This window comes from Jaculus jaculus, chromosome 4 (assembly GCF_020740685.1).
Source record: "Jaculus jaculus isolate mJacJac1 chromosome 4, mJacJac1.mat.Y.cur, whole genome shotgun sequence".
NCBI lineage: Eukaryota > Metazoa > Chordata > Mammalia > Rodentia > Dipodidae > Jaculus > Jaculus jaculus.
Genome location: NC_059105.1, coordinates 89,281,910 through 89,306,888, shown reverse-complemented (window position 1 = coordinate 89,306,888; position 24,979 = coordinate 89,281,910). Strand labels below are relative to the sequence as shown.

Sequence of the window (24,979 nt, the reverse complement as noted above, 5' to 3'; positions counted from 1 at the left end):
AGAACCAAGTTCATTTAGGAAAACACTAAGACCTCCTATAATTAGTAAATGCTCTGGGAGTTAAACTAGATTTAATATTGCCTTTAAAAGGTTATAAGAATATATTTGTGACCAAAATAAGAGTCAAAGTAAACAGTACTTTATAAAGTCAAGTGAAAAATGTGATGTGTATTTCTTTTTATTTTTTTTTAAATTTTATTTGAGAAAGAGAGAATGCGCAGGACAGGGCCTGTAGCCTCTGCAAACGAACTTCAGATGCATATGCTACCCTGTGCATCTGGTTTATGTAGGTTCTGGGGAATCAAACCTGGGCCCTTTGGCTTTGTAGCCAAGAGCCTTAACCACTAAGCCATCCCTTCAGCCCTTGATGTACATTTCAAAGATAGTTCAGCAACTATCCCTCTTCTACACAGAGATTAAAGATGGTCTTTAGATTGAGGATGTGAACACACAGTGCTCACATTTCAAAAACATAGTTTACATCTCAGTTACCTTCAACATTGGAGCAGCACCTGAACTTGTAATCTACTTTGCAAACAACCCATTACTCCAGTGTACATTCAGTTAGCAGCACAACACAAATATTAAAGCACTTGGGGAAACAAGGAAGTAATATAACACAATGCTTGCTGCGGCTACAAACTTGCATTTTCAATATTCTCATCAGTGGTTAAAATGATGGTTAAATTTTCAGTGTGCAGGCTTTCATTTGAATAAACAAGTATAATTTTGTGTAATATCCCAAATACAATATACATTATCTGCTTTTTACAGAACTGTAATTATGGAATCTCTGCCTATAAGAAGTAAACCTGCAATTGCCCAGCACAGAGATGCTTCAGTGAATAGAATAGCTGATTGAAATTAGAGAATTTCAGCATTTTCCCTTTTAAAAGCAACATTTCTGGCAAGGATAGCCTTTCTCCAAATACAGCAAACTGCAAGGAATATTTGTGTTTATCTAATTCTGAACTCAGTATCTTAGTTTTTAAATATTTATTCATTTATTTATTTAGTTAGTTAGTTAAATAGTTATTTGAGAATTAGAGACAGATAGAGAAAGAATGGAGAATGGGTGTGCCAGGGCCTCCTGCCACTGCAAACCAGGTCCAGATGCATGTGCCACTTTGTGCATCTGGTTTATATGGATACTGGGGAATCAAACCTGGGTCCTTAGGCATTGCAGACAAGCACCTTAACTGCTAAGCCATCTCTTCAGTCCCTCTACAACAATTTTTTTTAAATGAGAAAGATGATTAAAAATGGTCCACAGTTTGCAAAGGTTCTAACACAAGGCTATCTAAAGGTGAGTTCCATGGCTGGACAAACAGTTTAGACTGAAGAGTGCTCTGGTTTCCCACTGTATTTCACACAGGAACCTTTCACCTGTCCTTGAATATCTATTTCTCATCTAAACCAGCACATTTCATAAATGCAAATAGTACACGTCCATCTAGTTCCAATTGTGTTAATGCTTGACGGTTAAGATTTTTCTCTATATAAATCTTTGAAAGTAGAAGTTTTCCTTCAAATTCACTTGATTTGTCATCAGGGAGAATTTTGTTAGAAGATACATAAGAAAGAGTAAATTCCTAGTGGCTTGATTTGAAAACCTCAAAAATAATACCCAAAACAGTACACTGATTCAATGCAATCCCAGGAAAATACCGGTAACAGTCTCCACATAGTTTTGCTTGTGTGTCTGGGTATATGAACATGTATGCGCTCATGTGGTGCCCATGGGGTCGCCTGCAGCACGGTGCACTCACCTACAGTAGCCAGAATGGAATGTAGGGTGTCTGGCTCCATCATTTTCCATCCCTTTTTTCTTAATTTTTTTTTATTTTTTTATTTTTCAGAGAGAGTGTGAGAGAGAGACAGAGAGAGGTAAAGAGATAGGGAGAAAATTAGCGTGCCAGCTCCTCAGCCACTGCAATCAAACTCCAGATGCTTGGGCTGGAGAGATGGCTTAGAGGCTAAGCACTTGCCTGTGAAGCCTATGGACCCCTGTTCGAGGCTCAATTCCCCAGGACCCACGTTAGCCAGATGCACAAGGGAGTTCACACGTCTGGAGTTCATTTGCAGTGGCTGGAAGCCCTGGTACGCCTGTTCTCTCTCTCTCTCTCTCTCTCTGCCTCTTTCTTTCTCTGTCGCTCTCAAATAAATAAATAAAAATAAACCAAAAATTAAAAAAAAAAAACCCTCCAGATGCTTGCGCCACCTAATGGGCATGTGTGACCTTATGCTTGCCTTACCTTACTTGGGATCTAGAGAGTCAAACATGGGTCCTTAGGCTTCATGGGCAAGTGCCTTAATCGCTAAGTCATCTCTCCAGCCCGTTTTTTATTTGAGTCAGAGTCTTTTACTGATACTGGAGCATGCCATTTTTGCATGAATTCTGATAATACTGGGGCTTCTGTTCCCAACAAGACTGGGGTTACAGACGTGGAGCCCAGTCCCAGGTCACTGAATGGGGTCTGACATCCTGAGACCTCCATGTTTGCACAAGACGTGCTCTTACTCTCTAAGCCACCCATCTCGTCCCCACTTTTTTAAAAGCAAAGTCTCACGGAGCATAGGCTGGCCTCAAACATGTGTTTAGAAAACAGCATTCCAACGCACTCTTCTCCATCCTTTGGTTCTGCCACCTGAGCCTTGAAGAGTATCATGGGGATGTCTCAGTGCTGAGCATTCAACTGTCACTTCTCAGAACTTTGATGTGTTTTTAAGTCTGAGCCATTTATTTATTCAGTCTATTGTTTTTGTTAGAATTTTTCATTTGATTGTTGTAAGCAATTCCTAAATGATAAAAAAAAAAATACTGACTGTTGTATTCATGACTTTATCATAGCTGCTGCTACCTACACAAGACCTGCTTAAAGAGGGCAAAAAGTAAATAAATAAATAAAAAGAAATATGACTTCAACATAGAAGAGGAAAGAAGGCATCCAGTGGAGGGGAGATAGGGAGGACAAAAAAGGATAGTGGGAGGGTATTATGATCAGGGTACATTTTATAGGTACAGAGGCTGTCAATTAAAACTTTAAAAATAAATATATAAATCAATAACTCTTTCCAAAGGCATATAACATCTTACAGTGAAACTATCCTAGTTGGGGGGGGACAAACAGTATGACAAAGTGTCAAGTATGCTAATCAGTTCACAGGGTGTCTACTGTGAGGTGAGATGTGTGGTGGTGAACAGCAGTTCTACCTCTGTATTACTCATCTGTGAAGAATGTGTATGCCTTTAACCATGGAAAGAAACCAGTAAATTTTCTCTTTAAATGAATCAGCCAGAAAGCCCTTTATAGAAAAGTTAAATGAGGACAAGCCCAAAGAAGAGAGGAGAGGACAAAGTGATTATCTCGCTCTCCCATCAGCTAAAGATAGCACTGAAATGTTGATCCAGCCATGGGGCATTCCTCCTCCTAATGAGGGACCTGCCACAGTCTCTGTAGAAGATCTCTATTATGTTCTGCAGGCTGGCACTCAAAGCTAGTTGGCAGAGTGGGTTAAATAAGAAACCCCACACATTCCTGTTATCAGCAAATCCACAGAGACATGCACCTTTTCTTTTCCCCCACACTCATGAATACTGACACCTTCAGCTGTGTAAGTCTCTTGACTCCATCTGTGCCGCGGGCTGTGGCCATCTTTGCCCTGGACCAGGGGTCAGTGGCAGACAGTGCAGGATTCCAAGCTTCACCAGCCACAGGAGGGCTGCTGGGTCAGCCAAGATTCACTAGGTACATCAGCAAGGTCTTTGAGTAATCATTTAGTAAGTTTGTATGGATATAAAAAGATGAAATAAAAAGTAAATGCAGCCGGGCATGGTGGTGCACGCCTTTAATCCCAGCACTCGGGAAGCAGAGGTAGGAGGATCACCGTGAGTTCAAGGCCACCCTGAGACTACGTAGTGAATTCCAGGTCAGCCTGAGCTAGAGTGAGATCCTACCTCGAAAAACCAAAAAAATTAAAATTAAAATTAAAAAAAAATAAAAAGTAAATGCTATCTCTGTCTAGTGAAAGGAGGCCAACTTAGCCACAATTTAAGCATCAAAGCCAATGACTATTTTTTAAAGGCTAAAAATTCCAAGCAATAGAGGGATTCACTTGGTGATTTGTTCTTTTAACAGAAAAGCTTAACTTCAGTAAATGGAAGCCCCCCACACTTCTTCATTTTTTTCTACACATCTTCTTTTCCTTGTTATTTTTGAAAAGTCACACAGAGAAAACTTATGCTGTCAAAATACAGCCTCTGTGGGATCATTCTAGACCAGAATTTTTTTTCTTGGATTAGGGTCATTTCATCTGTTCAAAATTATTAATTTTAAAGCCTCTGTGGTCTGGGTTGGTAAGGGGATTGGTGTGTCTAGGGTCTGTGTGCTCTGAGATGCTGAGGGTCTAAGCATGTGTGGGGCCTGTGCGGTCCAGGTTAGTGATGGGCGTGGCATCTCTGGGACCTGTCCACTCCAGGCTGGTGAGGGATTCTGTGTTTCTGGGGCCTGTGCACCATTTGATGCCAACTCTGCAGACCTGAGCTCCAGCCTGGTTCCTGGTGCACAGTGCTCCACACTCCCTCCCCACTCTTACTCCCCCCCCACACACCCACACATCTCTAGCATCTGCTGACCAGTGCTTCCTTGATAGATCTCTCCTGTTCCAGCTGGGAGAGAACACAGGAACATCAGGCCACCTGCCAGGGCAACCAATGAGTCCTCTGTGGCATGCTCAGTTGGGTATAGTAGAGGAGCAGGGACAAGAGCTAAGGCCTCACAGGCAAGGCACAGCTGTGGTCATGGGATGAAGAGATTGTAGACATCAAACCACAGCTCTCCTATCAACCACCAGCCCAGAGCTGTACCCATGCATGCAACTTCTACAACCTGCTATCTGTGGATACAATGCCATAAAACTCCAATCTGGGTCAAACCCAAAATGAAACACTTACTGAAGATACTACAAGAACAAATACAAACCTGAACCACAAGACACTGGAGAGGGTAGGATCAAGACTGACCTAAATCTCCTACATCTTCCTTCCCTCCCTCTCCCCCTCTCCCCTCTATCTCTCTCCTCTCAAACTCTTGTATATTAGTTATCTTTTTCCTCAATTTCTTAGTGGACACTGACCTGTAACCCCCACTTCCAGCTTGGGCCTACAATCCACAATGAGCTTTTGATCAGAGAAACCTACAAGGTTTCCCAAAACAATGACAGACTTCTGTCAGAGTAATTGTTGCAGTCCGGTTCGCATTGCTGGTAGAAATCACCCAACCAAGAGCAGCTTCTGGGAAAAAGAGGTTTATTTGGCTTACAGGCTCGAGGGGAAGCTCCACGATGGCAGGGGAAAACGATGGCATGAGCAGAGGGTGGACATCACCCCCTGGCCAACAGAAGATGGACCACAGCAACAGGAGGGTGTGCCAAACACTGGCATGGGGAAACTGGCTATAAAGTCCATAAGCCCGCCCCCAACAATACACTCCCTCCAGGAGGCATTAATTCCCAAATATCCATCAGCTGGGGAGCTAGCATTCGCAACACCTAAGTTTATGGGGGACACCTGAATCAAACCACCACATTCCGCCCCTGGCCCCCATAAACTGATAATCATACATGATGTAAAATGCAATGCATTCATCTCATTTTAAAAGTCCCCATAGTTTTTAATCAATCTCAATGATGTTCATACATCCCCATAGTTCAAGATCTTTTAACTGAGCCATACTACCAAAATATAACCTCAAAAAACCCAGAATGGCACAGAATAAATATTCACACTGCAATAGATGGCATTGGGCATAGCAAAGAAACATTCAACCAATACACGATTTAAAACAACCAGGGCAAACATCAAACTCTGTAGCTTCAAGTCCAGCAACTCTAGCCAGTGACAAGTCTTCAAGTCCGATAATTCTAACCAGCAACAAGTCTCTGGCATTCCAATTCCGCCCCTCCAGCTAGGCTACTCACAGTCCTGGGAAACTTCATCAGGGCCGGCAGCTCCTCGGCAGCCATCTCATGGTCCCGGCATCTCCACGGGGTCTCCACTGCAAGCCACGGTTCATCTTCATGGCCCCATGGGGTCTCTATGCAGGCAACCAGCAAACCTGCTTCACATTGCCCATGGCCATTTCCAAAACATAAGACCGTGTTGCAAACTCAATGACCCTCTTTCCAGCATTTCTTATACTCTATGATACCAGGTAGGGTGCCAATTTGTTAATCCAGGGGGGAATAAAGCAGACTTTGAAGAACAGGACACTCCTTGAGCACTCAGTCCCCTTCAAAAGAGTCGGCATTCTTTTTGTTGCCCCAGCGCAGGTCAGCTAGCCCAGTCTCAAAGGTTGTAATCTCTCAGTTGCAGCTGAATGGGCAACAGTTCACCCAAAGATTTTTCTTTCTGTGCCATATTCCTCTGCTCACACCAGTTCATTTCTACGCAAAGCAACCCTGCACAACTTCTCAGGACACGGGCATAAGAGCAAGCTTCTCTCACAAACTGCTAGCCCAGTCCAGGCACAGCTCTTTTTCACCCTCATAAGCCAAACCTCACAGTCCATAGTTCTTACTGCATTCAGGACTTTCAGCTCTGACCAGATTAGTCCATCAGGCTGTACTTACAGTACTGCAAGGCATCTCTTAGGCCAAGATTTCAACTCCTTCCACATTCCTCTTGAAAATCAGCTACAAAAGGCTGAAGCCACATAGTCAGGTGTCTAGCAGCAACCCCACTCCCGGTACCACTTTACTGTTGCAGTCCGGTTCGCATTGCTGGTAGAAATCACCCAACCAAGAGCAGCTTCTGGGAAAAAGAGGTTTATTTGGCTTACAGGCTCGAGGGGAAGCTCCACGATGGCAGGGGAAAACGATGGCATGAGCAGAGGGTGGACATCACCCCCTGGCCAACAGAAGATGGACCACAGCAACAGGAGGGTGTGCCAAATACTGGCATGGGGAAACTGGCTATAAAGTCCATAAGCCCACCCCCAACAATACACTCCCTCCAGGAGGCATTAATTCCCAAATATCCATCAGCTGGGGAGCTAGCATTCGCAACACCTAAGTTTATGGGGGACACCTGAATCAAACCACCACAGTAATTGATGACCCACCAAAGGCCAGTGGTAAGACCCTATTGCTGAAGACTCCATACACAGCTGACACGTAAAATGGAATGACATGGCTGGAAGCCAGGAGAGAGTCAGTCCCCAGACAGTCAGCGTGTCTAGTGCCAGAAGGCGCTACATAGGCGACTGGGGGAAGTGACCAAGATCTGTCCAAGCAACACATTGTTTAACCTAAGTAGCAACAATTAACCGGATGTGATACCCACACAAGTGCAATAGTGGTACACAGCCATGGTGAGGAATCAATTGCTCTTGATTTGGCTAACTGATCCACTCAGTGGTACTAGACCCTTAGCTGGAGCTGGGAAACAAGTCAGAACCATACCCAAACACAAGCCCACTCTACAATATCAAGCTACCATCAATCACGGGGTATAAGAGGGCCTACACCTATCAAACTGTCTATCAAAAAAGTAAGTGTTATCTCAATTTCCTGGGTGCTAACTTACTCTCCGTTGGAGAATCTGCTTCTCTTTTCCAGATAGATGCAGATCCTAAGAAGAGAGCTGCCCCAACATACCTCAGAAGGGGCCCAACTGAAACTAAGGACAACTGGCGAAATAAGCAAGGGTGATGTTTTCCTGTGAACTGGATACCAGCACAAAGGGGAAGGAGATCAATGCAGAGAAAAATCAACTCCTACCAAATCAGAGAGCCAGAGCCTCAGAGGCCCCCAACACCTCAGCACTGAAGCAGACCAAAAATGAACCCAACATGGCTCAGGGAAATCTTGCGGAAGAGGGGGCAGAAAGAATGTCAGAGTTACATGTTGGGTCATGATTTTCAGAGACATTTATCAAAAAAAAAAGAAAAAAGGCAAACCATCCATGATAAAAAGCCAGCTCTATGATTACATGAACACAAAGCCAAGCCTACAGAGAATACTTCAGGGAATACTCCACACAGATGAGTCAAACAATCCATCTCAAGGCCCACAAGAGAAAGATCACAATAACCAAAACTAGAGCAGGCTCAGAAACATACAAAGCCCAAGAAAACACTAAACCCCATAAAGCCTCCAACACAGCAGGAATAAAATTGAACCTCACAGTAATAACCTTAAATATTAATGTTCTTAACTTACTCATCAAAAGACAAAAGTTAACAGGGTAGATTAAAAAATTGGACCTGGGCTAGAGAGATGGCTTTGCAGTTGAAGATTTTGTCTGAAAATCCTAAGGACCTAGGTTCACTTCCCCAGTACCTTTGTAAACCAGATGCATAAAGGAGCATATGTATGAATCTGAAGTTCATTCGCAGTGGCTGGAGGCCCTGGAATGTACTTTTTCTCTATGTGCCTCTCATTCTCTCTCTCTCTCAAAATGGATAAATAATAAAAACAAAAGTTCTTTTTAAATGGACCCTTTTATCTGCTCTCTTCATGAAAACCACCTCACCATTAAGGACAGACACCTCCTCAGGGTGAACGGATGGAAATAATATTCCAAGCAAACTCAAATAAGAAACAAGTGGTGTGGCTATATTAATATCTGATAAAATAGGTTTCAAACCAAAAGTGATCAAAAAGGACAAAGAAGGCCACTTTTTACTCATCAAGGGAACAGTCCAATAAGAGGGCATCACAATAATAAATTTATATGCACCAAACAAAGGAGTACCACAGTTTATAAAACAAAACCTACTTGACAAAAAACCAGAAATGAACTCCAAAACCATTTGTGGTAGTTTGAATGGATGGCCCCCAATTGATTCAAGAGTTTCATTTAAGCTTGAAACTTGACATCATAGTGAGTAGATTCTAGAATCAAGCCCTAAAGTGTGTGTTGGGATGGATTTGGAATTACAGTCTAAAGACATGAAAAATCTGGAGCTTTGCTGGAATTCTGCCTCAGGCTCCTAAAGTGTGTTTGCCTGCTGCTGGTGGTTTTGCTTTTGGCTTTTCTCTGTCTTTGCTTGGTCCTGTGAAAGGAGGCCAACTTCTTCTTCCATTATAGAACTTCCCCTGGATCTCTTTTAATAAATTTCTTCTTCCTCCCATAAACTATGTCATGTCTGGAGGTTCATCCCAATAATGTGAGGCTGGCTATGATACCATCATAGTAGGGGACTTCAATACCCCACTATCATCAATAGAGAGATCATCCAAGCAGAAAATTAGCAGGGAAATAATAGAGCTTAACAACACCCTAAATCAACTAGACCTAACACATATACATAAGATTCCACCACAACTTCACAGAATATACATTCTTCTCAGCAGCCCATGGAACCTTCTTCTAAATAGATTGTATATTGGGGAATAAGGCAAGCCTCCATAAATTCAGGAAAATTGACATAACTTCCTGCATCATATTAGACCATAATGCATTAAAACTAGAAATTAACAACAAAAGTCACAACAGAAATTTACACCAGGCCCTGGAGACTAAACAACGTGTTTTTATATAATTAATGGGTTGTGGAAGAAATCAAAAAGGAAGCTGTAAAATTTCTAGAACAGAATGATAACAAAAACACAAAAGACCAAAACTTATAGGACACAATGAAGGCAGCCTTAAGGGAAAAATTCATAGCACTAAGTGCCTTCATAACAAAGACAGAAAGATTGTAATGACCTAGCCATTCACATAATGGCATTGGAGTGCTGGAGAAATGGCTCAGCCATTAAGCCACTTGCCTGCAAAGCCCAAGTACCCAGTCTTGATTCCCCATTACCCATGTAAGCCAGATGTATGAGGTGGTGCATGCATCTGGACTTTATTTGCAATAGCTGGAGGCTCTGATGTGCCCATTCTCTCTCTTTCTGTCTACCTCATCCTCTCTCTTTCCTCCCCTCTCTCTTTTTCAAAACAATAAATAAATAAACAATGGCAATGGAAAACCAAGAACGATCTAACCCTAAGAGTTCCAGATGAAAAGAAACAAATAATATCAAAGCAAAAATTAATGAATAGGAACTGTGGTGGTTTGATTCGGGTGTCCCCCATAAACTTGGGAGTTATGAATGTTAGGTTCCCAAGTGATGGCAATTTGGGAATTAACATCTCCTGGAGCGAGTGTATTCTTGGGGGTGGGCTTATGGTTGTTATAGCCAGTTTCCCCATGCCAGTGTTTGGCACACTCTCTTGTTGCTATGGTCCACCTTATATTGGCCAGAGGGTGATGTTCACACTCTGCTCATGCCACCATTTTCCCCTGCCATCATGGAGCTTCCCCTGAAGCCTGTAAGCCAAAATAAAAATAAACCTCTTTTTCCCACAAGCTGCTCTTAGTTGGGTGATTTCTACCAGCAATGTAAGCCTGACTGCAACAGGAACTAAGAAAACAATTAAGAAAATTAACAAAACAAAGAGCTGGTTCTGTGAAAAAATAAATAAGATTGATAAACCTCAGGCCAATTTGATCAAACAACAAAAAAAGAGAAGTCTCAAGTTAACAAAATTAGAAATGAAAAGGGACCAGTCACAATAGACAATCCATGAAATAGGAAGAATCATTAGGAAATGCTTCTAAAACCTCTACTCCACAGAATTGGGTAACCTGAAAGAAATGATGAATTCCTAGACAAATACTACCTTCCGAAACTAAATCCAGGATAAATAAACCTCCTAAACAAACTATTATCTGCACTAAGATGGAAAACATAATGAAAAACCTTCCCAAAAGGAAAGTTCCACAACCTGATGGAATCTCAGCTGAATTCCACCAAACCTTCATTGAAGAACTGAAAACAGGGCAGGTTCCCTGACTCCTTCTATGAAGCTACCATTACCCTAATACCAAAACCAGACAAAGGTGTAACTAGAAAACAGAACAATTATAGACCTACAGCCCTGATGAACTTAGATGCAAGAAAACATGAACAAAATCCTTGAAAACTGAATTCAACACATCAAACTAGCATACACCTTGACTAAGCAGGCTTCATCCCAGAGATACAGGGATAGCTCAACATATAGAAATTGATTAATATAATACACCACATAAATAATCTTAAACAAAAAAAAATGGTAATTTCAATTGATACAGAGAAGGCCTTTGACAAAATACAACACCATTTAATGATCAAAACATTGAAAAATGTAAACCTGGAGGGTTTACATTTCAGTATAATAAAGGCTATATACAAAGCACCTGAAGCCCAAATGATACTTAATGGGGAAAGACTCAAGGAGTTCCCATTGAGACCAGCAACAAGACAGGGTGCCCACTCTCACCACTGCTCTTCAACATAGTACTACAAGTTCTAGCCCAAACAATGAGATAGGAGAAAGATAAGAAAAGGATGAAAACCAGAGAGGAAAAAGTCAAACTAGCCCTTTTTGCAGATTACATGATCCTATTCATAAGTAACCTGAAAGAATCTACCATAAAATTTCCAAAGGTAATAAATTCCTTCAGCAAAGTGGCAGGATACAAAATCAACAAGCAAAAATCAGTAGCCAACCTATACACGAATAATAAATATATGGAATAAGAAATCAGCAAGGCTGTCCCATTTTCAATAGCCACAAAAAGAAAATCAAATACTTTGGAATGACAGTAACTAAGGAAGTAAAAACCTATATAATGAAAACATAAAAACACTCAAGAAAGAAAGAGAGAAGGACATGAGAAGATGGAAGGGCCTTCCATGCTCCTGGATAGCTAGAATTAATATTGTGAAAATTGGCAATTCTCCCAAAAGCAATATACGATTCAATGCAATGCCAATAAAAATCCCAGCATCATTCTTCACAGATAGCAAACAAAAATTCTTGAAATTCATATGGAATGATAAAAGGCCTCACATATCCAAAAATATCCTCAGCAAAAGAAACACCTCTGGAGGAATCACCATACCCAATATAAAGCTGTACTGCAAAGCCATAATAACAAAAACAGACATATAGACCAAAGGAAATGAACTGAAGACCCAGCCCTTAGTTAAAATAACTAAAGCTACTTGCTCTTTGACAAAGGAGCCAATACATACACGGGAGGGAAAAAAAAACAACAACACAGTATCTTCAACAAATGGTGCTGGACAAATTGTACAACCACATGTAGGAAAATTAAACTAGACCCACTCTTGTCACCATGCACAAAATCATCTCCAAATGGATTAAAGACTTCAATATGAAACCTGAAGCTCAAGCTACTGGATGGAAAAGTAGGGGGAACTCTCCACAATAGAGAAGTGGGCAGACTTCCCAAACAATACCTGAGTAGCCCAGAAATTAAACAATCACTCAACCAATGGGATCTTATGAAGCTAAAAAACTTCTGTACACATAAACATACCATAAACAGAACCAACAGACTACCCACAGAATGTAAGAAAAGTCTTTGCCAGCTATACAACTGATAGAGGCCTAATATCCTAATCTATAAAGAACTCAACAACTATACAACAAAAAATGCAAACAATTCACTCAAAAAATGGGGCAGAGAATTCAACAGGGAATTCTCAAAGGAAGAAAAACAAATGACTAATACTCACCTAAGAAAATGTTTAATGCCCTTAACCATCAGGGAAGTACAACTTAAAACTAATATGAAAGCCGGGCTTGGAAGTGCACAACTTTAATCCCAGCACTCAGGAGGCAGAAGTAGGGGGATCTCCATGAGTTCGAGGCCACACTGAGACTACATAGTGAATTCTAGGTCAGCCTGGGCTACCACAAGATTCTACCTTGAGAAACCAAAAACTAAAAATAAAAACCTATGAGATTCCACCTTATTCCATAAAGGATGGCAATAATTGAAAAATCAAATGTTGGAAAGGATGTGGAGAAAGAGGAACCCTTACTTACTGCTGATGGGAGTACAAACTTGTATAACCATTATGGAAATTAATATGGAGACTTCTGAAAAAGATGAAAATAGAGCTACCAACTGGCCCAGCTATTCTTCTACCAAGTATCTACCCCAAAGGCTCCATACCTCACTGCAGAGATACTTGTTCAACCATGTTTATAGCTGCTCAATTCATAATCACTAGGAACTGGAATCAACCCAAATGCCCATTGTTTGATGAATGGATAATGAAGAGGTGGTACATATACACAATGGTATTCTACTCAGCAGTAAGGCAAAATGATGAATGAAATTTGTAGAAAAGTGGACATAATGGGGACAGATCATACTAAGCAAACTCTCTGTAGCAGACAGTTTCAGGTTTGCTGAGATGAACTTCCAGACCAGGCACAGTTATGGAGGAAGGGATTTATTTAAGCTTACAGATCCAGGGGAAGTTCCAAAATGGCAGAAGAAGCTGGCCTGCCTTCACAGGACCGAACACAGACAGAGAAGCACATGCCAAAAGCACAAGCCACACAGCACGACACACTTTGCATATCTTTAGATTGAAATCTCAAACCCACAACCACACCTTAAGATCCACCTAGTGAGATTGTGTGCAGCCAGGCGGCTGCAGATGCAAACTACAAACTAATGAAACAGTGAGTATATTAGGAGCCATCTATTCAAAGTACCACACTCACACAAGCACAGAAAGGCAGATGCTTCTGGTCTCTCTCATCTGTGGTTCCTAAACTGGAACAGCTTGAATTGCTATCATACAAGATGTGAAACTTGAGGGCCACATAACTCGAGGGCAAGCAAGCAGGATAGAAGTGTTTGTGGAGAGGGGAATGGGAGGGTTCTGTTCGGGGGGAGATATACACAAACCCAAATACAAAATGAATTGATACCACAGAAACCTTCCTCCTTGACAGCAGACTAAAAGATAAAACCCTCAATAGGACCATGGAGGAATCATCCAGTAAGATAGGACCTGAAGAGGATGGGATAGAGTCTAACCCTAAAATATTTGGCCCTAGCTGGTAAATCTCAGGACCATAAATGGGTTACAACCCACATTGAGCTTTTGATCAGAGATATTTCTGAGGTCTTCAAAACAAGACAGACTTCTGTCAAAGCACTTGGTTATCCACCTGCAGAGAAAGGTAAGACTATTGCTGAAGACAACACATGCTGCTGACACAGAACACAGAGATCTGCCTGAATTTGGAAAGAAGTCAGTACCCGGATGACTAGCTCATATAGTGCTGAAAACTGTGACATGAGATGCTAGAAAAAAAAAAGAAAAGGCCAATAAGGCTGCAAGCAAGTAAGAGATTGCTATATGCAATCAACTATCCTGACAAGATGTACATACCTGTGCAATAGAGACACCCACCTTAGGTAGGGTATGAATGGCTTTCTGATTAACTAAGAGTTCTACTAAGTGGAAAGGAACCCATAGCTGCAACTGAGAATCTTATGGAGACCAAGGTAATGGACTACAATGAAAAGCTTCTGCTAGTTTTTTGCCCAAAGTGAGGTTACACCCATCGAAATCTCTCAAAATTAACAATGCTTATACCCTTAACCTGTCCTGATCTCACTCTCCATTAGAGAAACTGTTTTTCTTTGTCAGAAAACAGTAAGGTCCAAGGACAACCAAAATCTGTCAATAGCACAAGGATCACTGACTCTGTGTCAGCAGGCAACCCACTCCCAGCACAGCAGCCAGAGCCCAGGTGAAAAAACAAAGGAACGTGAGATGAGCAAGAGTGCTGCTTCCATGGAAAGCCTGATAACCTGAGCCAGGGTGATGAGACAGACCCTGAGCATCCGGAAGCTGCTGAGGGCTCAACAATAAAATACACTTACAGCACACTCACCAATGCTCACGGAATTTTGTGCAAGAGGGGGCAGAAAGAATGTAAGAGCCACAGGGTGGGAGGGAATCATCAAAGGCATTTCCCTCCTCATATACCCAGTGACTCCTGCTCTCACAACTCATAACCTACAAGTCCACGGTGAATACCAACAATCCCACTAAGGGGGACACCCTTAGTGGAATGGGGGCAGGGAGGAGAGGAATGCTGGTAGCAACACTTGATGTATCCATACAGAGTTTCAGCTTAATAAAAAAGAAAAAAGAAAAAAAAAAAAAAAACAGACAGGGGCTGGGCATATAGCTCAGTTGGTCCAGTGCTTGCCTAGCACATAACAAATCAGGCCTGGGTGCATTGCCTAGAGAGACATTGCAGGAAGATCAAAGTTTGAGGCCAGACTTGGCTACATGAAATGAAACCAGGACAGAGATATTTGATTGACTATTTGCTTTCTGCATGCTTTTTGCAAATGTTCCAAAAAGGCTTTGTGGCTTTGTGTACATTAATAAAAAGCATTTTCTAGAATTTAGTCAGTAGAACAACAAAAGTTATAGTACTTACTTGTAATTTGGTAACAACCTCTCTGAGCAAGAAGATAATTGATATAAAGAAAAATTCACTACAAAAGGGATGTTTTATACCTCATCATGTAATTTCTAACTACTCAGATGCTTACCTGGGGTTACATGAGAGGATTCTTGCATTGTTCTAAATCATTTCATAGGCAAGTACCATTCCTTCTTATATAGTTCTTGTTTCTCCCAGCATGTAACAGCACCATAGCTTCATGACACATGCATAATTGATATTTAAGTAAATAAACAAAAACATCTTTAACCCAAGTTTATAAAATCTGCTAAGAATGTTTCAAGAAGGATAGCCACAAATATAATTATCCCTTTTCCTCTACCTTCCTCTGATATCCAGTTAGCTCTCATAACCTGATATCCAATCCTCTTCCCCTTCTGAATTCCCTAAACTATGACTGTCTGCTTATGCTAGCTTGTATTGTTCAAGTTGGGTGTGAATAATTGGAAATTATCATTCAGAAGGAGAACCCCCCCACCCTTCTCTGTGAGGTATCACAGAGTATAAAAAACACACCCTACCACTCCTGAAAGGGGATACATTAGTCCCAAGATAATAATGAACTACTATATATACACCTTATGAAGTCAATAATCTCCTTTCACTGAGATTTGACCAGAAACAAGGCAACTATATTTCAAGTCTAATATTTTACCAAAAAGTAATGATAAAACATATCATACAGACATTCATTCATAGTATGCCAAAGTGATGCAATAAATATGATATTCTGTAAATATCTAGCATTGATAGAGAATTTGAGGTACCTTTGAGATTGACAGAATTTTTGTTGGCTCTTAGCTGAGCAGTAACTCAGGAACTAGGGTGCAAAACATCGTGGCCACACAAAACTTCCACTGAGTCATGAAATCCAATGACCATCAAGGGTAAAGCTTAGAAACATTTTATTATAGAATTTACAAGAAGGAAAGAAGGCACAGCCCCTTCTTTGAGGAAGATGGATCCCCTAGAAATGGGAAAGCACCCCTGGTGACCCTGACTGGGGACTTTCATGGGAATTACCAGATAGGGACTGAGCTAGTAAGCCCAGTTCCCATGCAAGATGTCTAAGTATCTTGGGAGGGATATATCTTCCAGGAATCTTAACCTTCTGTGAGAGAGAGTAATCCCATTTACATGCCTAGGAAAGGGAATAATCCTCCTGAACTCCTACAAGATGGAGACTGCAAGGGCTCTTCTGCAAGGAAAGAGATAAGGAAAACCCAGAATCACCCCTTACAGGCTCAAGGACATTTCTATCCTTAGAGTCTCCAGGACATTTCTACCCTTACAGGTTGGAAGACATTTCTTGCTTTTATTTTCAGGAGCCCTGTTACCTCTACACTGCCTCAAATAATGCAGTCAAGTGGATTAAGCAGTCATTCAGTCCGAAGAGCAGATGATTTCTCCATTGTCTGTGAGAAACTGACAAGGTTTCTATCTAAGTTAGTTCTATCGATGCGAAAACTACCCAATAATAAGAAACAAAATTGAAAATTAGGTTCATCTAAGAAAGGAAAGTCCTGTGTAGCAGACTTTGAAACAGAGGCAATAACTAGAAATAATTAAATAATCCAGTTAGACAAGAAGGCTTGAACAAAGAAACACACAGGTAAGTATGTCCTGTGTATCAAAATTCCTGTTAGATTTGGGGAACAAAATGCAGGTATTTTCCAATTACTTCAGAAAATTCAGCTTGTGTGAAAACTCCAGAATACATCTCACTTTTTGTCCTATTTGGCTTAACTAGAACAATACTTTGCTCCTTAATCTCATGCTGTTGGCTAGCTACCCACCCTTGTTCAAGCTTACTTCCCTGAGGAAACCTATGTCCTCAACATGCAATAATACAGTCCTCCTCAGAATTTCTCAGACCTCCTTTCCTTGTTCCTTCCTTACTGTCCTGTCTTCCTTGCTGTCTTTAGCGTAAATTAGACCACTCCCATCTCTCTATCCCTGGACCTTGACACATGATATTCCTTCCAACCAGAACTGCAACAGTCTTCCCATCTTCCCATTTCTCCTTGGCTCCCCTTTTCTCTTCCAGCTCAGGTCCCTCTATTTAATATTCCAGCTTCAATCTCTTCCTTATCCTCTCTCCCCCTTTCCTCCCTTTCTTTATCTCTCCAGGATGTAAATTTCCATTAAGGCAAGAATTTCTTTTGGGTTTGTTTACTATTGTTTTCCCAATGCCTAGAAAACAGTTTGGACTATATTAAATGTTCCCAGAGGCTGAATAAATGAATGAATGGATGGATGGATGTTATTTTGAGGTTGATTTATTTTAAATCTCAACTGATAAGAGGTAAATATGTTTGTTTGCATATGGCTTTAGGTAAGTGTCATGATAAAACATAGATCAAATCTTATCTCTCCAACCACAGCAGCAATCATCAATATTTCATTGAACAAAGTTTTTTTTTTTCAAAGCTGTGTTACTTTATCCATTTATCAAGAGTATCAAGTGGGAAGCAGGGGTGGCAGGTATTGAGTTTTGGAAGCTAGGTACACAATAGTGCACTATGCTTTTCTGTGTTGTAGACATATGATAAAGGGCTTATGAGACTGGCATGCAAGATATAGGCTGGGCAGACCAACAATGGCTGTCAGTGGAATGGAGAGGCTGGAACCCAGTAGCTTCTTAGTCCATGAGGATGGATGCCTCAAAAGTCCCATTCTGGGGGCTGGAGAGATGGCTTAGTGGTTAAGAGTGTGCCTGTGAAGCCTAAGGACCCCAGTTCAAGGCATGATTCCCCAGGACCCATGTAAGCCAGATGCACAAGGTGATGCATGTATCTGGAGTTCATTTGCAGTGGCTGGAGGCCCTGGCATACCCATTCTCCCCCCCCCCTTCCTTGTTCTCTCTCTGTCTGCCTATCTCTCTCAAATAAATAAATAAAAATAAACAAAGAAGTCCCAATCTGGCATGGAAAGCCTTAAGGACTCTGGGGAACCACTGTCCTTCAGTTCACATTGGAAGACTGAAGAAGCTGGACTCCAATGTCCATGAAGGTTGGATAGCAACAATATATATGCACTCACCACCAAGTAGCAAGGGTAGCCAGGCATAAGATACTACCATTTCCTGGAATGCCCCATACACCTGCCCAAGAGGTGTGTCTCTTACTTGATTTTTTGTCTGATCAAGATGACAACAAAAATTAAGTACCACAAGTCTACCCCTTGTCAACTTGACACCCAACCACATTTTACATTATGCTTAATTTATAGGTAAAGGCAATAGCAAGGTCCGAATTCCACCTAACATGATACAACTATCTGACAAGCAACTGCAAGATCACTGTACTTTCTCCTAAAATATATGGCAAAGTCCCCTAAGATATGCTTCATCTTTAGTGTCCCATAACTTAAATATGATTATATAAATACAATAACATTTAACTACTGATACTATATTACGTGGTAAAAAAGTAGAAGAAAGATAACAAAGGAACTTTTATTTCTCTTTTTTTAACTTTTTATTGATACCTTCCATACATATAGACAATATACTATGATCATAATCCCCCTCCCACCACCCTTAGTTTTCCCTCTTCTGAATCCCCATCCACTGAATTCCTTCTTTTTTCCAGATACTCTCTCTTCTGTTTTGATGTCATCATTCTCCCCTCCTATTATGTAGGTCTTGTGTAAGTAGCATCAGCCACTGTGAGGTCATGAATACCATGGCCACTTTCTGTCTGAAACACAGTATTATAAGCACTCCTCCCCTTCCTGTGGCTCGCTCTTATTTTCTTTCCATCACCTGTTCTACAATGGTCCCTGAGCCTTGGAGAGTGTGATAGAGATGTCTCTTTTAGTGTTGAACACTCCACTATCACTTCTCAGCACTTTGGTGAGTTTTGAGTCACCCTAGTAGTTACTGCCATCTGAAAAGCAAAGTTTCTCTAACTAAAAGCGAAAGTAGCATTAATATATATGCATAAACATAAGTATTCAGGGGGCAGGTTTGTGGACGTAATATATTTAGTTATCCAGACAACAGTAGTAGTTCCCCCCTAGGGCTATGATCTCTCAAGCCTTAGGCTTTTCAATAGGTTTTCAGTACCAAAAATGAATTCCCTCTCATGGAGCAGGCTGCAAGTCCAGCCAGAGATCAGTTGGTTTCCCCCATAATGGACATGCCACCATTGTAGCATGGCTGGCCAGCCACAAGCTTGTAGAGTCCACTTCTGGCTTAACACCCTTGATGACTTTTGTCCCCCAACCATCTGCATAGCTTTTGTCCAACATCCTCCCAGATCATCAACAAGAAGGAGGCTTCTAGCTCAGCTGCAGCTTGTTGCTCCGTGTCCTGTAGCCCAAGCATGTGAAATCTTCAGAAACAGGATTTTACCATCTAATTCTGGTGGGCAACCAAGAGCCTTGGTACTATCATATAATGCTTAGAGGAAATTAGGCCAACAATTCTCTGAAAGGCATTCCACTCCTGACACTGAAGTTTTTCTAATAATAATCTATGGCTTCTGGGCTCAACATTTCATACCTCTATAAGATACTTCTATCCAAACATATGTATATTTTAATGGAGAGAACAAAAAAGAAAGTATAGCAAGCTCCTGCCATGTGGAGGTCAGGAGGGGGTAAACATATATATATATGTTTGGATATATATATATATATCTTTTTAGTGAAACAGGACAGAAACTCTTTTGAAATTACAATCCTCTAAGTTAGTTCTATCGATGTGAAAACTACCCAATAATAAGAAACAAAATTGAAAATTAGGTTCATCTAAGAAGTAATGAAGTTCAAGAAAGCTGCTACTTCTCTCCACTCCCCCGCCCAACAGCTACATACTATTAAGTAAATTGACAAAGCTCTACTGCCTGCCTGTGGCCCTGAGTAAAAACTGTCTTACAAGCCTCACTTTCCTAAAGGAAGTCAATAAGAGGTCTAGACAACCTGACCAAGTAGGCTTGGTGCTCAACACCCTACCATCCAAAAATCCTCTCTCACCATAGGATTGAAACAGGGTGCTAAGGGGTTCAGGAAAATCCTTGAACACCAAACCCTAGGCTCATGTCTACTTTTAACCAAAGAATTGAATAAAATAAGACTGAGAAGGATAACTATTAAATTATTATATTTATTTAGAGAAGTAACAAACAAAGAGAAGGAAAATAAATATATCCATGTGGCTTGAGAGCCCATGTGTTGGGCCTCAAAAAACCATAGAGAGAAAATAGAGAGATGACTTAGTGGTTAATGCATTTGCCTGCAAAGCCAAAGGACCCAAGTTTGATTCCCCAGGACCCCAGGACATTAGCCAGATGCACAAGAGGGTGCATGTGTCTGGAGTTCATTTGCAGCAGCTGGAGGCCCTGGCATGCCCATTCTCTCTCTCCCATTTTCTCTGTCAAATAAATAAATAAATAAAAATAAAAAATATTTTTTAAAAAATGGAGAGAACAAGCCGGGCGTGGTGGCGCACGCCTTTAATCCCAGCACTCGGGAGGCAGAGGTAGGAGGATCGCCGTGAGTTCAAGGCCACCCTGAGACTACAGAGTTAATTCCAGGTCAGCCTGGACCAGAGTGAGACCCTACCTCGAAAAACTAAAAAAAAAAAAAAAAATGGAGAGAACAAAAAAGAAAGTATAGCAAGCTCCTGCCATGTGGAGGTCAGGAGAGGGTAAAGAGCCCATGTAGAAAGTAGGGGTTAAGGGGCTCTCCCCTCACCTCAACCTGGCTGGGCCAAGATGAGGAGAAACTTATCTGGAGGTTTAGAAGAGGCCAGGCATCCCAGAGACCTTGCTCTCCCATCGCAAATATATTCATAACCTTATGGTAGTGTTGAACACTCCACTATCACTTCTCAGCACTTTGGTTAGTTTTGAGTCACCTACCTTCTGGTTCAGCAATTGGTCTGGGTTAGGAGCTGTCTCGGGAAGAGGCTAGCCATGATGCCAAACTCTAAGAGCTGAATTTGCCCAACCACAAGGTCAGGATTCTAGAAAAAGAGCTCCCTTCCCCCCCACAGGAAGGGGTTCAGGTATGGATAAACAGGATTAGGGAAATAGTCAAGAGATAAGAAGTCAGATCCTCCTTTGATCTAAGCAAGTGCCGACATTCCTGACATTTTTATTTTCAGGGGCCACCCTAATTGCCTAGCAAAGCTACCTGACTCCCTCTGAAGATATTCCCACTCTCCCTTTGGAAAATGCTTGAAGCCAAGGTTTCAAAGCCTCTTTTCCTTTTACAGGCTAGTCTGTCCTGACTTTAAATAAAAATCTAAGGCACAAGAAATCATCTCAGTGCTCTTCTTGAACCCAAACCTTACAACACAACCTTAGCTGGAGATTATAACTACTGTGTTCTACTCTTCACTCTATTTCCTCCACACTCATCAAGCACTTATTTATCAAAAGGGGTGACCCACCATTTCATTTCTGAAGGACCTGCCTTGATTGAGTTGTTGTAGTTCCCCTTGACCTTGATCATAGGCATGGTAACATTAAGATGGGCCCTAAAAGACCTCCTGCACTCCAGATCTACTCCTTCCCCTCTTCTATTGTGGAGACACAGTGGAAATCTGGGTCAGTCACCCTTCTAGCACTGTAACTCCTTTCTTAGCCCATTGACTCAAGGACATAAGGAGCCAACGTGACCATGTGGAAGTCTTAGGCTCCAGTTCAGTGGAGTATTGGTTTGTTTCCTGGAAATGCCCTCATAGACCCTGCCACAGGCATCTCTCTCTCTCTCGTGATTCCTGATCTGACCAAACTGACAATAGAAATTAACAGTCATACTCAGATATTTTTAAAATCTACATTAAAGTTTCTTTTCCAATTGAGTGGGAAACTAAGGAAAAAGAAGTGTTTCAACTTTTCCAGTAGCCTGTAGATAGGTATTTGATGCCTTCCTCTGTGTTCACATTTTAAACTTCCAAATTCATCAAAAGGTTTGCTCAAAAATACTGTCACAGAAGACTGCAAAGGTCCTTGGTGCCTTCCAGAATTTTTATACTTGCTGGAGACACACATGCTTGAGATTGTCAGAGGACAAAGCAGTATGGCAAGCCCTTAGAAATAGCTTTTGTGAAAAGGCATTGATGCCTTGCTTGGGCCCACTAAGCCAATCTCCTAAAGGCTGTGGTGAAACTTGAACCCCCATGGATGCATATGCTCCAGGATGACAGCTTGACCCTGCCATGCCAGGGAGCCACTCTGCACAGTGCACCCACAATGGGAGTCCAATCCTGACCCAGGTCCAGACCAGCTACACATTTAAGGCCAAGAACAATGACAGCAGGGAGTACCAGTGCCAGATGGACCAGACCAGCCTAAGTGACCCTGTACATCTGAGCATAATTTCCAACTGGTTATTATAGCTCCAGACCCCTCAACTGATGTTTCAGGAAAGGGAAACCAACATGTGGAGATGCCATGGCTAGAAAAGCAGCCCTCTGAACAGGGTCATATTCTACCAGAACAGCACATCCAGGAGCTTTTCCCACTTCAACGGTAGCTTCTCCATCCCACAAGCAAACGATAATCATAGTAGTGATTACAACTGCAGGGGATGTTTAAAAACGACGCCTTACTCATCAAAGATTGTGACCAGCATTGTTCAAGCATCCAAATTGAGCACTCATCCTTTTCACTGGGCTGCTGTCACTGGGATTGTTGCAGCAGTCATTGCTATTATCCTAGCAGCCTCTATCAATCTCAAGAAAAATCAGTCTCCAGACAAACCCACCAAACCCGAGGAAGCTGCCAAAACTGAAGCTAACAATACAATCACCTAGGCACTTCTCAAGCCCTCAGACCACCCAGAGGCAGCAACAGAGCCCAGCTACCAGAACCGCATTTAGTCTCGCTTAACTTGCCCTGGGAATGGGAGAAAAGAATAAGAGAGGCAAGCATCTACAGTCTCCTAAGCAAATTACCTTGGCAGTGGTAGAGGGGACACTATAGTCCCTAAGAAGAAGAATTGTAGAGGTACCTCTGCCATTCCTAAGACCAAACAATATGGTCCCGGTACCCAGTAGCTGACAGTACCGATTCCTTTGGGAATTCACTATTTCTCAGCATCACAATTATTGTTATGCATCCATACAGCCAGTAAAATTACTGTCATTAGGCAACCGCAACAACAGGGGAAATGCTTATGTGACAGGTTATATGAGGACAATTATGTTATCATACATGATTGCAGAAATGATAAGATAGAATTGTGCCAACATAATAAAAGTGATTGTTTCAGGGTAATAAAAGTATCAGGGACTTTTATTTTCTTTTTCTATAAGAATCATGTGTTACTATTAAATTAAAGTATTATGAAAATAGCATTATTGAGCTTTACGAAGCTGCATTGAGTGTAGATGGAGCTCTCTGTTTCTCTTTACTACCTACACAAGACCATCATAATAGGAGGAAAAGATGATGACATCAAAATAAAAGACAGACTGGTTGAGAAGGGGAAGAGGTATGATGGAGAGTGGAGTTGCAAAGGGAAAGTGGGAGAAGGGAGGGAATTACCATAGGTTATTGTCTATAATTAGGGAAGTTGTCAGAAAAAAGAAAATTAAAAAAAGAAAAAAATAAATAAGAATCTTGGGGAGATAGTAATAGATAGGTGTTGTATTAGCCTCTCCTAGGGAAATATGACAGATCCATCCCACATAAGGCAGCAATATCAACCAAAGTAATGATTCTACCAAAATTTAGTTTGGTGAACCAATTAGTTTAGTAGGCTTACTTACTGAAGCCTGAGTGTGATGGTTAATATTGATTGTGAACTTGGCAGCATATAGACTCACCTAGGAGACAAATCTTTGGGCATGTCTATGAAGAAAATTATAGAGTAGGTTCATTGTGATGAGCTGAGCCACCCTAACTGTGGGCAGCATCATACCACGGTCTGGGGTCCCAGACTAAATGAAAAGGAGAAACCAAGTTGAGCACCAGCATTCATGACTCGCTGCCTCCTGCCTGTGGATTGACTATTAACAGCCACTTCACTTCAGCTGCCATGCTTGCCCTGCCATGGACTGGATTCCCTTGAATTGAAAACCAAAATAAACCCTTCTTTTCTTTAAAAAAAAAAAACAAAACACTAGGAACTAAGATACTCCCAGCTAAATTTAGTGACCTTCCTATATTGATCAGGGTGATAAAAACATCCAGGTATGGAGCCAAATTCCTCAGCACTCCAAGACTGGGAAGGAAGGCTACATATCACTGACTTTCAGGGTACAAAGGTGGCCACACCTTCAGGGGTAGAAGCAGTTCTGGGGGCCCTATGTAAATAGATCCTACATTCCTCCTGCTGCCCAGACAGGGACAATAGCCCTGATTACACCCAGCTGTAGCAATCCCAGCTCTCCCTGACTCATCTCTCCAAAATACAGCGAATTGGCAACTCTAGGAATAGCTAAAATCCTTTACAGAGAATGATAGATTTTTGCGTTGAAGATCTCTCTTGGAATCTGAAAATAGTCCTGAAACAAGTGAAAGTCAGTGCTGAGTTTTTCATATCCCCTTTTAGTTTTCTACAGTCTTCAAAATTCAAAAGACACATGATTTTACACAAGAAATTTTGTCTGCCTGGCAGCATGTTGATCAGTCAACCTTGCTGACATGCTTTAAATCTATTCAGAACCCA

The 24,979-nt window shown here is 41.5% G+C and overlaps 1 pseudogene; it reads left to right on the top strand.

The window, feature by feature from the left end:
* The window catches only part of LOC123460239, an 84,556-nt pseudogene extending 61,436 nt beyond the window's left edge, over nt 1-23,120 (top strand).
* The last annotated feature ends 1,859 nt before the right edge of the window (nt 23,121-24,979 follow it).